Genomic DNA, 16,425 nt, shown 5'->3' with positions numbered 1-16,425 from the left:
TCGAACCATTTCATTCAAAGAAAATGTCATATCCATAGTGTTGGTAAAGCTATTAACGTTGTCTTCCATCATTTCCCCAATATTTAAACTCATTGTTTTTTCTCTCTTTTGTTTTTCCACATTTCTCAAATTATCATTACCGTGCACTTTAACAAATGTTTTTGCTAAAGGTTCTGCTGTTTCTTTACCCGTGACTACATCTTCTTTGATAAATGTGGCACATCATCCTCTTTACCCTTCATTCCTATCTTTACGAATCGTTATATATCCTTTTATTATAAAGTTTAATTTTGGCTTCAGCCCTGTTTCTTGAATACAAATCATACGTGGTTTAGTTTTCATATTTTTAATATATCCCTTTAATTCATGTTCGGTTGCTATCAAACTTCTGGCATTCCACCGGACCATTAACAGGGTGTTGGAATGTGGTAACATGACTCCGTCACGTCTACTCTCCGTAGTACAGCTTGCACCCGGTACCAAGATAGTTCTTTCAACAACTTTGATGCTGCTTTGACAATTATTTTGATCTTCTCAGTCTTATTTTTACTTTCATTTTGTATCAAAGCTGAGTTGTGCTCTCTGGTTTATTTTGCAAATGAACCGACAGAACATGATCATGTACAAGACTCGCCTACCCACAATGCACTGCAACCCAACGCTCCTGGTCGGATGTTTTTTTCGGGGTTCATGGAGAGATGCGGTAAAGAGTGGTAGCCAAGACACACGGTCACACACGGTCACACACGGTCACACACGGTCACACTCGGCAATTATTTTGACCTGGGGAGCAGATATAGAGGAAAAAATGTGTCTGGGGGGCCGGGATATCTGATTTTCAGGTACAAAAAACTTCACAATGACACAAAATAAACACAACAGTTAAACCTCACACTAAAAACAAGACATTGACTTGTACGTTCAAAAGACAGAATAGAACAAGTCAAGACATGCAATGCCATCTACAAAATGTTATGTAAATGTTAGTCATTACACACGCGGCTATGGTTTTGATGTATTTGTTACAGACATGTTTACGTCAAGTAACATCACATGGTTCCATTTGCACCTTTCAACAAATCTGAAAAGGAATATTAAGAAGTAAAACTTATATTTAATCCTACCTCTTCTCCGAGCACACGGTGACCGTACATACGGGTCGAAAAATGTTGACCTAATTCAGCATTTCTCAAAGTGTGGGGAATAGAGACATGACAGGTGGGGCGCGAGGAAAGGGAGGAAATTTTTATTTTTGATTTTTTTTTACTATGCTTTCATTTTCTATACACACTGTAAATCACTTTGTGATTCTGTCTGTGAAATCCGCCGTATAAATAAATGTAAATTACTTATTTTTCCTGTAGGCTTTAAATTTCTCGGCAGGAGCGAAAGTTTGACAGACATAGCAACAGTAACTTTTGCAGGCAGGGCTAAGAGGAACAAACTTTCGCGCGGATGGGTAGCAGGCTAATGTGCGGACCACAATTACACAAAATGGATACATTTGCAACTCGCACCTCAAAGGTCTGCGGAGAAACAAAAATATGACGGGTCTAATCAACCAAAAAGTCAACCTAAAAGAAAATATGGCGAAGGGTATCTTGCTCTTGGATTCACGGCAGCGGAGGTGGGGGCAGAGGAGAGACCCCTGTGTGTTCTTTGTCTAAAACGGCTAGCAGCAGACAGCATCAGGCCCAACAAAGTAAAGAGACAACTCGAGACCACACATGATGTCCAATAAATTGTTTTGTTGGGGCGATGGGGGTAGGTGGGCCTTGAGTCTAAAGTGCTGATGACAGAAAAAAAAAAAGTTTGAGAAGCCCTGACCTAATTGTACGGATCTCACTTTAAACGGCAAACCGATCATTTAAATGTTTTCACTTTGAATATGAAACGAGGAGTAAAATGTACAATATTATCAATTATTTCACAAGGACATGTTTTAAGGATATTGTACAGTATAATTAAATCTAAAATGAATGTGATCACTTTCAGGATCATTTTATTTTTAGCCAGTAAACAACTGTTATGTACTTTTGAATCGGGTTTTCAAAAAAAAAGAAAAAGGGAGGGACAATCAAGGATCAACAATGGCACGACTTTCACTAGCTTGCGTGAGGTCAAAAGACAAGAGATTTTAGACCAATGCTGCTTTGGATCTGTTCCTGCTAAACTAGTTAGTGACTTTCAATGCTCAAATCAGAATAATAATACTAATTTTAGCTACTGGAAATTTGTGTGGTAGCAATAAATACCCACCAGCGCGATACTTTGCAGTTCCACACTGACCAACCACGCAACAAACTCAAAAGAACTGTACAAGGAAAAAACAATGCAGTGACTTCAAACTGCAAATATAAGGTTTGAGTAAAATATGTAGGTTGGTGTGAATGTTGTCCGTCTATCTATGTTGACCCTGCAATGAGGGGGCGACTTGTCCAGGGTGTACAACTCCTTCCACCCGATTGTAGCTGAGATAGGCGCCAGCGACCCCCACGTCCCCAAAAGGGAATAAGTGGTAGAAAACGAATGTAGGTTCCTACTGTGGAAAGTTCAGTAATACAGAATCATTGTGGCATTATCGTGTCAGTTGGACGCTATATGCGCTAGTCCTCATGGTAAATGTGGTTTTGCTTTTGGGAAAACGCCATCGCTTTGGTTCACTGGTGCGGCCAATATAAACCAAAACTGAAAATTCTTAAGTGGGGCTTTAAGTAGAGTTTATAAATCTTGTATCTGTGCCACATATAGCCTTATTTCAGTGTCAACAGTCTCCAGCTTACTTGCTACACATGTTTTGGCTCTGCCCATCCCTGTGCAGTTATTGGACCGACATTTTTAATACTTTGTCTGTTGTTGTAATTACCTACTAGGCCTTCTTTGCCTTTATTTGTTGTTGTATCTTTATGTTAGCAATTGGGACTTTTTGAATGAAATTGTCTGTGGCTCCATGTTAACGAAGTTGCCTGTACTATTTGACTGATGCATTTTATTGATTGATTTATTATTTTTCTTTCTTTTTCGTTTTGTCTCCTCAGAAAAAAAATTTGGTAACTTTGTTTGTTTTATAACTTGTGCCAGGATAGCAGTAATTGCACAAAGGCATTCTTCTTCTTTTAGTTTTCTGACAGCACGTAGGCGTTCGCATCAACTTTCGTCTTTTTAACAAATGGGTAAAGGGGGAATGATGTATGCCGTAAAACTAGTTGGCACATTTAATATTTAATAATAATGAATATTGTAAAATTCTATAATTTTTGTTATTTAAAGGGGAAAACCCGATTCAAAAGTACATAACAGTTGTTTACTGGCTAAAAATAAAATGATCCTGAAAGTGATCACATTCATTTTAGATTTAATGATACTGTACAATATCCTTAAAACATGTCCTTGTGAAATAATTGATAATATTGTACATTTTACTCCTCGTTTCATATTCAAAGTGAAAACATTTAAATGATCGGTTTGCCGTTTAAAGTGAGATCCGTACAATTAGGTCAGGGCTTCTCAAACTTTTTTTTTTTCTGTCATCAGCACTTTAGACTCAAGGCCCACCTACCCCCATCGCCCCAACAAAACAATTTATTGGACATCATGTGTGGTCTCGAGTTGTCTCTTTACTTTGTTGGGCCTGATGCTGTCTGCTGCTAGCCGTTTTAGACAAAGAACACACAGGGGTCTCTCCTCTGCCCCCACCTCCGCTGCCGTGAATCCAAGAGCAAGATACCCTTCGCCATATTTTCTTTTAGGTTGACTTTTTGGTTGATTAGACCCGTCATATTTTTGTTTCTCCGCAGACCTTTGAGGTGCGAGTTGCAAATGTATCCATTTTGTGTAATTGTGGTCCGCACATTAGCCTGCTACCCATCCGCGCGAAAGTTTGTTCCTCTTAGCCCTGCCTGCAAAAGTTACTGTTGCTATGTCTGTCAAACTTTCGCTCCTGCCGAGAAATTTAAAGCCTACAGGAAAAATAAGTAATTTACATTTATTTATACGGCGGATTTCACAGACAGAATCACAAAGTGATTTACAGTGTGTATAGAAAATGAAAGCATAGTAAAAAAAAATCAAAAATAAAAATTTCCTCCCTTTCCTCGCGCCCCACCTGTCATGTCTCTATTCCCCACACTTTGAGAAATGCTGAATTAGGTCAACATTTTTCGACCCGTATGTACGGTCACCGTGTGCTCGGAGAAGAGGTAGGATTAAATATAAGTTTTACTTCTTAATATTCCTTTTCAGATTTGTTGAAAGGTGCAAATGGAACCATGTGATGTTACTTGACGTAAACATGTCTGTAACAAATACATCAAAACCATAGCCGCGTGTGTAATGACTAACATTTACATAACATTTTGTAGATGGCATTGCATGTCTTGACTTGTTCTATTCTGTCTTTTGAACGTACAAGTCAATGTCTTGTTTTTAGTGTGAGGTTTAACTGTTGTGTTTATTTTGTGTCATTGTGAAGTTTTTTGTACCTGAAAATCAGATATCCCGGCCCCCCAGACACATTTTTTCCTCTATATCTGCTCCCCAGGTCAAAATAATTGCCGAGTGTGACCGTGTGTGACCGTGTGTGACCGTGTGTGACCGTGTGTCTTGGCTACCACTCTTTACCGCATCTCTCCATGAACCCCGAAAAAAACATCCGACCAGGAGCGTTGGGTTGCAGTGCATTGTGGGTAGGCGAGTCTTGTACATGATCATGTTCTGTCGGTTCATTTGCAAAATAAACCAGAGAGCACAACTCAGCTTTGATACAAAATGAAAGTAAAAATAAGACTGAGAAGATCAAAATAATTGTCAAAGCAGCATCAAAGTTGTTGAAAGAACTATCTTGGTACCGGGTGCAAGCTGTACTACGGAGAGTAGACGTGACGGAGTCATGTTACCACATTCCAACACCCTGTTAATGGTCCGGTGGAATGCCAGAAGTTTGATAGCAACCGAACATGAATTAAAGGGATATATTAAAAATATGAAAACTAAACCACGTATGATTTGTATTCAAGAAACAGGGCTGAAGCCAAAATTAAACTTTATAATAAAAGGATATATAACGATTCGTAAAGATAGGAATGAAGGGTAAAGAGGATGATGTGCCACATTTATCAAAGAAGATGTAGTCACGGGTAAAGAAACAGCAGAACCTTTAGCAAAAACATTTGTTAAAGTGCACGGTAATGATAATTTGAGAAATGTGGAAAAACAAAAGAGAGAAAAAACAATGAGTTTAAATATTGGGGAAATGATGGAAGACAACGTTAATAGCTTTACCAACACTATGGATATGACATTTTCTTTGAATGAAATGGTTCGAATTTTGAAAAAGGTTAAAAATACGTCACCGGGGAAAGACCTAGCGGGTTATCAAATGATCAAAAACTTAGGTGGCATCGTCAAAGAAGTGGTCTTGAAATGATATGACAGGATATATGAAGAAGGAGAATGACCGGCAGAGGGGAAAATTAGCGGTAACAATTCCAATATGCAAGTCAGGGTAAGACCCGGAAGAGGCAGGAAATTATAAATTTGGGGAAAAGTAATGGAAAAAAAAAAAGATTAATGAAAGACTAGTATATTATTTAGAGTCAAAAGAAATAATCAAAAAACTAACAAAGTGGTAAATAATGTTCAAGACTGGGGAACGGCTTGAGGTTTAAGATTCTCTGTTGGAAAGACAAAAGTCATACATTTTACAAAGACAAAAGTACCAAACAAGCTCCAAATAAAAACTCTAAGGTGAAAATATAGAAGAGGTACAAGTATTTAAATATTTAGGAATATGGTTTGATAAAAATATGAACTAGTCAACCCACATCAGCAAAATAGATTTGATTAGATTAGATTAGATAGTACTTTATTTATTCCTTCAGGAGTGTTCCTTCCGGAAAATAAAAAAATAGGGGAAAAAGTAAAAAGGTGTTAAATATAATGAGGTCTTTGAGGGGTAATGATTGGGGGGCTGATAGGTTAACGTTGAAAACAATACATGTATATATTTATAACTTTAATTCCATCTGTTATTGATTACGGATGCATTATTTACCAATCTGCTTCAAAAACATGACTTGGGAAAATAGACCGGATCCAGTCACAGGCTTTAAGGTTATGTTGTGGAGCTACTACATCAACCCTAGTGCCAGTATTACAAGTAAAAATGAACGAAAAACCTTTGGACAAGAGGAGAGATCAACTCTCAGCAGTTTATCGGGCAACTTTAAAAGGATCCAAGCAAGGATATCCGACTTGTCCAGTGTTACCAATCTGCCAAGAAAAAGAGAAAACAAAAAAGAATAGTTTTGGGTGGATTATAGGAGACATATGTAATAAAGTTAAAATTGACAATATTAAAGTTAGTCCTACAGTACCAATGCCTGCAATACCACCGTGGATGTTTGATAACCCAAAAGAAAACATGCAATTACTAAAGAATAGAAATTTAAATAGTTACCGGATAGAAAAATGGATTGAGATATGATATATACGGATGCATCAAAAACTATATAAAAAAAAATAAAGGTAAGAGCTGTAGCAGTTATCCCACAAGGAAACATAGTATTAAATAAAATAATCAGTGATAAACTATCTGTTTTTACGGGGGAATTGGTAGCAATTTATATGGCAGTTAACTGGATAGAGGAAAACAAAGCAAGGAAAGTAGTTGTGTGCTCGCAGTCCAACAGTGCATTGATGAGCATAAAAACATAGCATCAGAAACAAGACAAGATTTAGTTTATGAAATAGTTCAGGCAATCTATAGAATAAATAAAGCGGGAGGTGTGGTAACATTTCTTTGGGTTCCTTGGAAGATATTGTAGGATGGAATTCACAACACATAGGATATAAAGCATTATACACGTATTTAAAAAACATTGGGTTAAATAAAAGAATATAGAGTAGGGATCCATCTTGATCCACACTCCATTTCAACCAGAAGGTTGCTTGGCGGAAACAACCGCCCACCTCCGGAATCAGTCCCCGCCCATTCCCCTTAGGCGCGAAATTCATTTGAGCGAAAGACATTGGAATGAGAGGAGCTCTTTAAAGCTCCTGAGAATCTTAAAAAAGCTTACAGAAAACGAGAAAAACTTACAGCGGGTGCCTGTTGGACATTCACCGTCGTTTTCGATGATTTCCCCTCGGAGCAAGGATTCGATGTCTGGAGTCTTTGGCACAATCAAGCCTTCTCCTCTGCCTGGAACGGCCGTTGACGGACCCGCCAGCTTTAAGGGAGACCAGCGAGCCGGAGATGTAAGTAAATATATGTATATATGTATCGTATACCGCATGTTTTTTTTCTTGTAAAATGAGAATCATTTGACTCACCAGACTGCGATTGTGTTAAAACGATCGCGTTAGGATCTTACGGCAAATCCTCTATAAAACAAAATAATGAATACACACAATATTAAATAATTCGAAGGTTTAAACACACCTCGATAATCATCTTCCAACTTTGTAAGACTGTTTAAGCAAAGTTCATCGTCTTTCACTTCGTCGTCATCGGCTGGTAAAAAAAAAGTATTACAACGTCGTACAAGTGCAATGCTTTTAACGTTTAAATGCTTAAATGGAGTTAAACCAATGTCTAATAACATGGTAAAGCAGAGGTAATGGTGTGTGTGTGTGTGTGTGTGTGTGTGTGTGTGTGCGTGTGTGTGTGTATGTGTGTGTGTGTGTGTGTGCGTGCGTGCGTGCGTGTGTGCGTGCGTGCGTGTCCTGTTGATTCAAACGGTCATAAACATTTAAACTGTCAGATGGGAAGTCAGTAAAAACTGAACCCTCCTTTTGTCCCCCAAACTGACCTGTTGATTCAAACGACCGTAAAGACCAGTTGCTACGTGACACTGTGTTCTGCGATAGTTTTTTCCATCTGTTTAAATATGTTTTCGTGAGGTACGGAAGTTGTTTCAGTGCGTACGAATGTGTGTGTGTGTGTGTGTGTGTGTGTGTGTGTGTGTGTGTGTGTGTGTGTGTGTGTGTGTGTGTGTGTGTGTGTGCGTGTGTGCGTGCGTGTGTGTGTGTGTGTGTGTGTGTGTGTGTGTGTGTGTGTGAAGTGTGTGTGTGTGTGCGTGTGTGTGCGTGTGAAGTGTCCACCAAAAACTTCCCAATCCACGGTAGATAACGATGAAAATATCGAGAAAGGGCTTCCGTCTCTTCTTTCTTTTAGCTGAAATAAGCAGATATCACCCATTTCGTATCTGAATACAAATCCAAAAGATCCCTCCATCCCTAACCCTTCCAAATCCCATTTCTCACGCAAAGACTCGGTCGGCGGCATCTGAATACGATTTAGAAACACTCGACTTTTTTGCGGAGCGTCAATGTAAGTTTTATTATTTTTATCAATCGAAACAGGCGTTTCACTAATCATGACCGAATCGAACAAAGTCTTTACGCTAACGTATAAAGCTCCAAATAATGACTAAGACAATGTCTAATAACATGGTAATAACAGTGCGTACGAATGTGTGTGTGTGTGTGTGTGTGTGTGTGTGTGTGTGTGTGTGTGTGTGTGTGTGCGTGTGTGTGCGTGTGTGTGCGTGTCCACCAAAAACTTCCCAATCCACGGTAGATAACGATGAAAATATCGAGAAAGGGCTTCCGTCTCTTCTTTCCTCCACCCTCTTCCTGGTTTAACCACTCCCACCGCAGGTCTTAACTCTGCCCTCTTTCTGTTTAAAACTCCACCCTCTTCCTGGTTTAACCACTCCCACCGCAGGTCTTAACTCCACCCTCTTTCTGTTTAAAACTCCACCCTCTTCCTGGTTTAACCACTCCCACCGCAGGTCTTAACTCCACCCTCTTCCGGGTAAGCCACACCCACTTGACCTTGACATTTGAACCTGACATTTGAACCTGACCTTTGACTTTGACCTTTAACCTTGACCCCCTCATAAATCATTAACCTTTGAACTTGACCCCTCATAAATCATTGACCTTTGACCTTGAGGGTCATAAATCATTGTTTTATGGGGGGTCATAAATCACTTTTGACTAAAGGTAGGGACTTAACTTCTCTGACATCCAAGACAGAGATGGCGTACTGACCCACATATAGCCCTTATGTTCAAATGTATTCATCAATCATTCAATCAAACTATTAATCACAAGTGTCTTAATATAAAAGTCTCTCCGTTTTTACGTCTCAGACAACTCCTCGATCGACATCTTTTACGATCTTCAGCTCATCAAAGCTCTGCTTCCCCCCACCATAACCCCCCCCCCATCTCCAGCACTACATTAAAGAACTTAAAGGACTCCAATGACATTAAAGATCTCCAAGAACATCACAGGACTTCACCAAATGCCCTCTCCATCCGAGAGGAGGATGTACGCCGGCAGTTCTTGAAGCTGAACACGTGGTTTCTGATGGTTTCTCCCCCTCCACCTTGAGACACTGTGCGGATCAGCTGGCTCCGGTCTTCACTGACATTTTTAACACCTCTCTGGAGCTATGCCGCGTGCCGTCCTGTTTCAAGACCTCCATCACCGTCCCTGTCCCCAAGAAAGCTCGGATCACAGGACTTAATGACGACAGGCCGGTGGCGCTGACGTCTGTGTGTCATGAAGACTTTTGAGCGCTTGGTCTCGCCCCACCTCAAAGACATCACCGCCCCCCTCCTGGACCCACTGCAGTTCGCCTACAGAGCGAACAGGTCTGTGGATGATGCAGTGAACCTGGCCCTCCACTTCATCCTGAAGCATCTGAACTCCCCAGGAACCTATGCCAGGATCCTGTTTGTGGACTTCAGCTCTGCCTTCAACACCATCCTCCCTGGATGGCTACGAGACAAGTTCTACAAGCTCACCGTGCCCGACTCCCTCCGCAGTTGGATCAATGACTTCCTGACGGACAGAAGACAGCACGTGCGGCTGGGAAAGATTGTCTCGGATAGTCGAACCACGAACACTGGTACACCTCAGGACTGTGTACTTTCCCCCTGGCTCTTCTCCCTGTACACAAACTGCTGCACCTCCAGTCACCAGTCGGTAAAGATGCTGAAGTTTGCTGACGACACTACTCTCATCGGGCTAATCTCGGATGGCGACGAGTCTGCCTACAGGAGAGAGGTGGACTGACTGGCATCCTGGTGCAGCCTCAACAACCTGGAGCTGAACACCCAGAAAACAGTGGAGATAATCATGGACTTCAGGAAAGTCACAGCCCCACCATCCCCCCTCACCCTGATTGACTCTCCCACCCTCGTCTCCATTGTGGACTCCATCCGTTTCCTGGGCACCGCCATCACCCAGGACCTCAAGTGGCTCATCAAGAAGGCCCAGCAGAGGATGTACTTCCTGCGGCAGCTGAAAAAACTGAAAGTGCCAACTGAGAAGCTGGTGCAGTTCTACTCAGCAATCATCGAGTCCATCCTCACCTCCTCCATCACCGTGTGGTTCCCCGGCGCCACAGTCCAGGACAGGCATCGACTGCAGCGCATGGTACGTGCTGCTGAGAAGGTAAATGGCTGCAAACTCCCACCCATCCAGGACCTGTTCTCCTCCAGGACCAGGAGGCATGTGGGTTGGATCACAGCTGACTCTTCTCACCCTGGACACAAAATATTCTCCCCTATCCCCTCAGGCAGGAGACTACGTCTCATCCAGACCCACATGGGACGTGTAGACGTCCCCAACCGTTTCCTCCTCTGTGATGCCCTCTCGGTCGTTCCTCCCTCGCCCTTTTTATATTCTAGCAGCAGATGGAGAGATTGTGAGCAGGTGTGTGGTATACACACCTGGCTCAGATTGCCGCTGTCGTGTCGCTCCGCGTGCGTCACGCCTCTCCTCTCCGCCGCATGCCCCGCCTCCTGGCCTCCATGTGGGCCCGGGCTGCTGCTCTCCGCCCGCTCTCGGCACGTCGGCTGTGTCTCTCCACATACCTCCCCTGCCAGTTCGAGGCCGGGCTCCAGTCCGGCTGAGCGTACTCCCCCCCCCATGTTTTCTTCCAGGAGCAGGGAAAAAATTGCTGCGGCCCTCTGACTTCTTTGCCTTTGTCTTTCTTTTCTTTATCATCTGTGAGTCTTTCCTTGTCCTCTCCGTCCTCTTCTTCCTTTTCTTGCATTTCTCCAAGAATGTCTTTCTCCTTGTCCTTTGTGAGTCTTTACTTGTCCTCTTCATCCTCTTCTTTCTTTTCTTGCATTTCTACAAGAATGTCTTTCTCCTTGTCCTCGGTGAGTTTTTCCTTGTCCTCTTCGTCTTCTTCTTCTTTCTCTTGTTCGTCTTCATCATTTTCCAGCACTTCTTCAATTATTTCTTCTTCAATTTCTTGAGTTAATTCTTCTCGTTTAAGTTTTCTTTGTCCTCTTATATATATATATATATATATATATATATATATATATATATATATATATATATATATGAATAAAAGATATACTTTAATATCAGTGTTCATTTATTTACATATATACACACACATAACACTCATCTACCCCTTGTTGAGTTAAGGGTTGAATTGTCCATACTTGTTCTATTCTTTGTAACTATTTTTCTCACCATATGCATGTACAGTAGATGGCAGTATTGTCCTGTTTAAGAGTGTCACAACATTGTTGTTTATGGCGGACAAACTGCTTTACGGTGGACGAAAACGTGACTGCTGTTGTTGTGTGTTGTCACTGCGCTGGGAGGACGTTAATGAAACTGCCTAACAATAAACCCACATAAGAAATCAGGAACTCCCCCTCGATCATTCTACAGTTATAACGTCATTGGGCAGACACGTTGTTTATATTGCGGGAAAGCGGACGTGAAAACAGGCATTCCTCACTCAGGTCTGCATAGAGCTGGAGGGGGCGTGGCCTCCAGCTTTGCCTGAATTTCGGGAGATTTTCGGGAGAAAATTTGTCCCGGGAGGTTTTCGGGAGAGGCACTGAATTTCGGGAGTCTCCCGGAAAATCCGGCAGAGTTGGCAAATTAAAATATTATGGTCCACAGTATCAAATACTGCTGTTAGATCCAGTAAAACTAAAATCACATGATCACCGAAATCTGTTGCTCGAAGGATGTCATTAAAAACCCGTAGTAATGCTGACTCGGTACTATGGAGGGGTTTAAAGCCAGATTGAAAGACTTCTAAAATATCACAGTCCTCTAAAAAAGTGATAAACTGGGTAAAAGTAATCTTCTCCAAGATCTTTGAAGAGGAAAAGCAGCTTAGAAATGGGTCTAAAATGGGCTAAAACTGAGCTGTCAAGACCACGTTTCTTTAAAAGCGGTTGAACCACGGCGCGTTTAAAACTGGTAGGAACTACACCAGAAATCAGACTGCTGTTTAAAATGTTAAAGGGGAACATTATCCCCAGACCTATGTTGTCAGAAAAATTGTGTAAATGATCAAATAAAACTTTGTATTACATTGTGATCCGGGAAAGAAGACAAAAGGCTGGAGCCTCCTAAGAAGAATACTTGTAAAAGTTCAGTGGACTTCCAGGCGGACGGATGGCAGAATCTTCCTAACTTCCACAGGAATTCTTTTTCAAGTATTTTTACGAACTCTTTCTTTGATCTATTTTATGGGACCCTCTTTGAACAATTTTATGGGACTTAGATCCAGTAATATATGCAAGATGGCGGCGCCCGGACGGGCTGCGACACTGCGGTGCTCTTGCTAAAGATGGAACATTTGGCGGAAATGCCGGACAGTTCTGCAGACTTCATGGCTGGCTCGCATCGTGGTCACTCCGTGATCACGTACGACCGCCAGACACTTCTGGATGTGGACATATTGGGCGTGCTAAACATGCTAACTAGCATGGGGATTCGTCGGCGGCTACGTCCAGCGGCCTGTGAAGCAGCGGAGTATAGTAGCAGCGGGGGCCGTCTACGGAGCAGACGCCAGCGGTGTGATCGGAAACGCGGATGTCGAGCGGGGCTAAAAACAAAGCAGAAGGCTAATCCCCACAGAACACCACTTTCCTCCATCCCGAAGACGGATTTAGATGGAAAATGCGAGACTACTGGTCTGGGTAAGGAGTCTGTTAAATTAGAACAAGTTTTTTCTGCTTTGAGTGTTTCAGAGTTGGACATGTGTTTTACTGAGGTGGCTAACTATGATGCGTGCAGTTTATCAAAGCAACAAACAAACAATCGGAAAATCCCCGTTACTGAGGTGGCTAACCATGATGCGTGCAGTTTATCAAAGCAACAAACAAACAATCGGATCATTCCCGTCGTATCAATTCCTAGATATGGTCGTAATTATACTGAATGCACTGGGCATAATAAACACAACATTATTAATATTGCTACTACGGATAATTTGATCAAAAATTCCCTAAAACAGCCCACTACCTATAATATAGGTTTTTTAAACATAAGATCATTGTCTCCTAAAACGTTGTTAGTTAATGATATCATCAGAGACAACAATCTTAACGTCATCGGTCTCAGTGAAACCTGGCTTAAACCAAACGACTTTTTTGCGCTAAATGAGGCATGTCCTCCTAACTTTACACATGCGCATATTGCCCGTCCGCTTAAAAGGGGTGGGGGGGTCGCACTAATATACAACGAAAACTTTAACCTTAGTCCTAACATAAATAATAAATATAAATCGTTTGAGGTGCTTACTATGAGGTCTGTCACACCGCTGCCTCTACACCTGGCTGTTATCTACCGCCCCCCAGGGCCCTGTTCGGACTTTATCAATGAATTCTCAGAGTTCGTTGCTGATCTAGTGACACACGCCGATAATATAATCATAATGGGGGACTTTAATATCCATATGAATGCCCCATCGGACCCACCGTGCGTAGCGCTCCAGACTATAATTGATAGCTGTGGTCTCACACAAATAATAAATGAACCCACGCATCGCAACGGTAATACGATAGACCTAGTGCTTGTCAGGGGTATCACCGCTTCCAAAGTTACGATACTCCCGTATACTAAAGTATTGTCCGATCATTACCTTATAAAATTCGAGGTTCAGACGCATGTTCGTCAAACTAATAATAATAATAACTGCTATAGCAGCCGCAACATTAATACGGCCACAACGACAACTCTTGCTGACCTACTGCCCTCGGTAATGGCACCATTCCCAAAGTATGTGGGCTCTATTGATAACCTCACTAACAACTTTAACGACGCCCTGCGCGAAACCATTGATAACATAGCACCGCTAAAGTTAAAAAAGGCTCCAAAAAAGCGCACCCCGTGGTTTACAGAAGAAACTAGAGCTCAGAAATTATTATGCAGAAAGCTGGAACGCAAATGGCGCACGACTAAACTTGAGGTGCACCATCAAGCATTTAGTGATGGTTTAATAACTTATAAACGCATGCTTACCTTAGCTAAAGCTAATTATTACTCAAATCTCATCCACCGTAATAAAAACGATCCTAAATTTTTGTTTAGTACGGTAGCATCGCTTACCCAACAAGGGACTCCTTCCAGTAGCTCCACCCACTCAGCTGATGACTTTATGCAATTCTTTAGTAAGAAAATTGAAGTCATTAGAAAGGAGATTAAAGACAATGCGTCCCAGCTACAACGGGGTTCTATTAACACTGACACGATGGTATATACGGCGGATACTGCCCTCCAAAATAGTTTCTCTCGTTTTGAGGAAATAACATTAGAGGAATTGTTACAACGTGTAAATGGAATAAAACAAACAACATGTTTACTTGACCCTCTTCCTGGGAAACTGATCAAGGAGCTCTTTGTATTATTAGGTCCATCAGTGCTAAATATTATAAACTTATCACTTTCCTCGGGCACTGTTCCCCTAGCATTCAAAAAAGCGGTTATTCATCCTCTTCTTAAAAGACCTAACCTCGATCCTGACCTCATGGTAAACTACCGACCGGTGTCTCACCTTCCCTTTATTTCAAAAATCCTCGAAAAAATTGTTGCGGAGCAGTTAAATGAACACTTAGCGTCTAACAATCTATGTGAAACCTTTCAATCCGGTTTCAGGGCAAATCACTCGACGGAGACAGCCCTCGCAAAAATGACTAATGATCTATTGCTAACGATGGATTCTGATGCGTCATCTATGTTGCTGCTCCTCGATCTTAGCGCTGCTTTCGATACCGTCGATCATAATATTTTATTAGAACGTATCAAAACACGAATTGGTATGTCAGACTTAGCCCTGTCTTGGTTTAACTCTTATCTTACTGATAGGATGCAGTGTGTCTCCCATAACAATGTGACCTCGGACTACGTTAAGGTAACGTGTGGAGTTCCCCAGGGTTCGGTCCTTGGCCCTGCACTCTTCAGCATCTACATGCTGCCGCTAGGTGACATCATACGCAAATACGGTGTTAGCTTTCACTGTTATGCTGATGACACCCAACTCTACATGCCCCTAAAGCTGACCAACACGCCGGATTGTAGTCAGCTGGAGGCGTGTCTTAATGAAATTAAACAATGGATGTCCGCTAACTTTTTGCAACTCAATGCCAAAAAAACGGAAATGCTGATTATCGGTCCTGCTAGACACCGAACTCTATTTAATAATACAACTCTAACATTTGACAACCAAACAATTAAACAAGGCGACACGGTAAAGAATCTGGGTATTATCTTCGACCCAACTCTCTCCTTTGAGGCACACATTAAAAGCGTTACTAAAACGGCCTTCTTTCATCTCCGTAATATCGCTAAAATTCGCTCCATTCTGTCCACTAAGGACGCTGAGATCATTATCCATGCGTTTGTTACGTCTCGCCTCGACTACTGTAACGTATTATTTTCGGGTCTCCCCATGTCTAGCATTAAAAGATTACAGTTGGTACAAAATGCGGCTGCTAGACTTTTGACAAGAACAAGAAAGTTTGATCACATTACGCCTGTACTGGCTCACCTGCACTGGCTTCCTGTGCACTTAAGATGTGACTTTAAGGTTTTACTACTTACGTATAAAATACTACACGGTCTAGCTCCATCCTATCTTGCCGATTGTATTGTACCATATGTCCCGGCAAGAAATCTGCGTTCAAAGGATTCCGGCTTGTTAGTGATTCCCAAAGCCCAAAAAAAGTCTGCGGGCTATAGAGCGTTTTCCGTTCGGGCTCCAGTACTCTGGAATGCCCTCCCGGTAACAGTTCGAGATGCCACCTCAGTAGAAGCATTTAAGTCTCACCTTAAAACTCATTTGTATACTGTAGCCTTTAAATAGACTCCCTTTTTAGACCAGTTGATCTGCTGTTTCTTTTCTTTTTCTTCTATGTCCCACTCTCCCCTGTGGAGGGGGTCCGGTCCGATCCGGTGGCCATGTACTGCTTGCCTGTGTATCGGCTGTGTATCGGCTGGGGACATCTCTGCGCTGCTGATCCGCCTCGACATCTCTGCGCTGCTGATCCGCCTCCGCTTGGGATGGTTTCCTGCTGGCTCCGCTGTGAACGGGACTCTCGCTGCTGAGTTGGAACCGCTTCGGACTGGACTCTCGCGACTGTGTTG

The 16,425-nt window shown here is 42.1% G+C and overlaps 1 long non-coding RNA gene across 1 annotated transcript; it reads right to left on the bottom strand.

The window, feature by feature from the left end:
* Positions 1–6,004: 6,004 nt before the first annotated feature.
* LOC133542422 (uncharacterized) lies at positions 6,005–7,662 on the bottom strand. Its single transcript, XR_009804160.1, has 2 exons — positions 7,100–7,662; positions 6,005–6,270 (listed from the first exon to the last, which is right to left on the bottom strand). It is a non-coding gene; the product is annotated as an uncharacterized LOC133542422 (long non-coding RNA).
* Positions 7,663–16,425: the final 8,763 nt, after the last annotated feature.

The sequence above is a fragment of the Nerophis ophidion genome, linkage group LG01 (assembly GCF_033978795.1).
Source record: "Nerophis ophidion isolate RoL-2023_Sa linkage group LG01, RoL_Noph_v1.0, whole genome shotgun sequence".
Lineage (NCBI taxonomy): Eukaryota > Metazoa > Chordata > Actinopteri > Syngnathiformes > Syngnathidae > Nerophis > Nerophis ophidion.
Note: the sequence above shows the minus strand (reverse complement) of the source record. Positions and strands in the feature narration are given on the sequence as shown.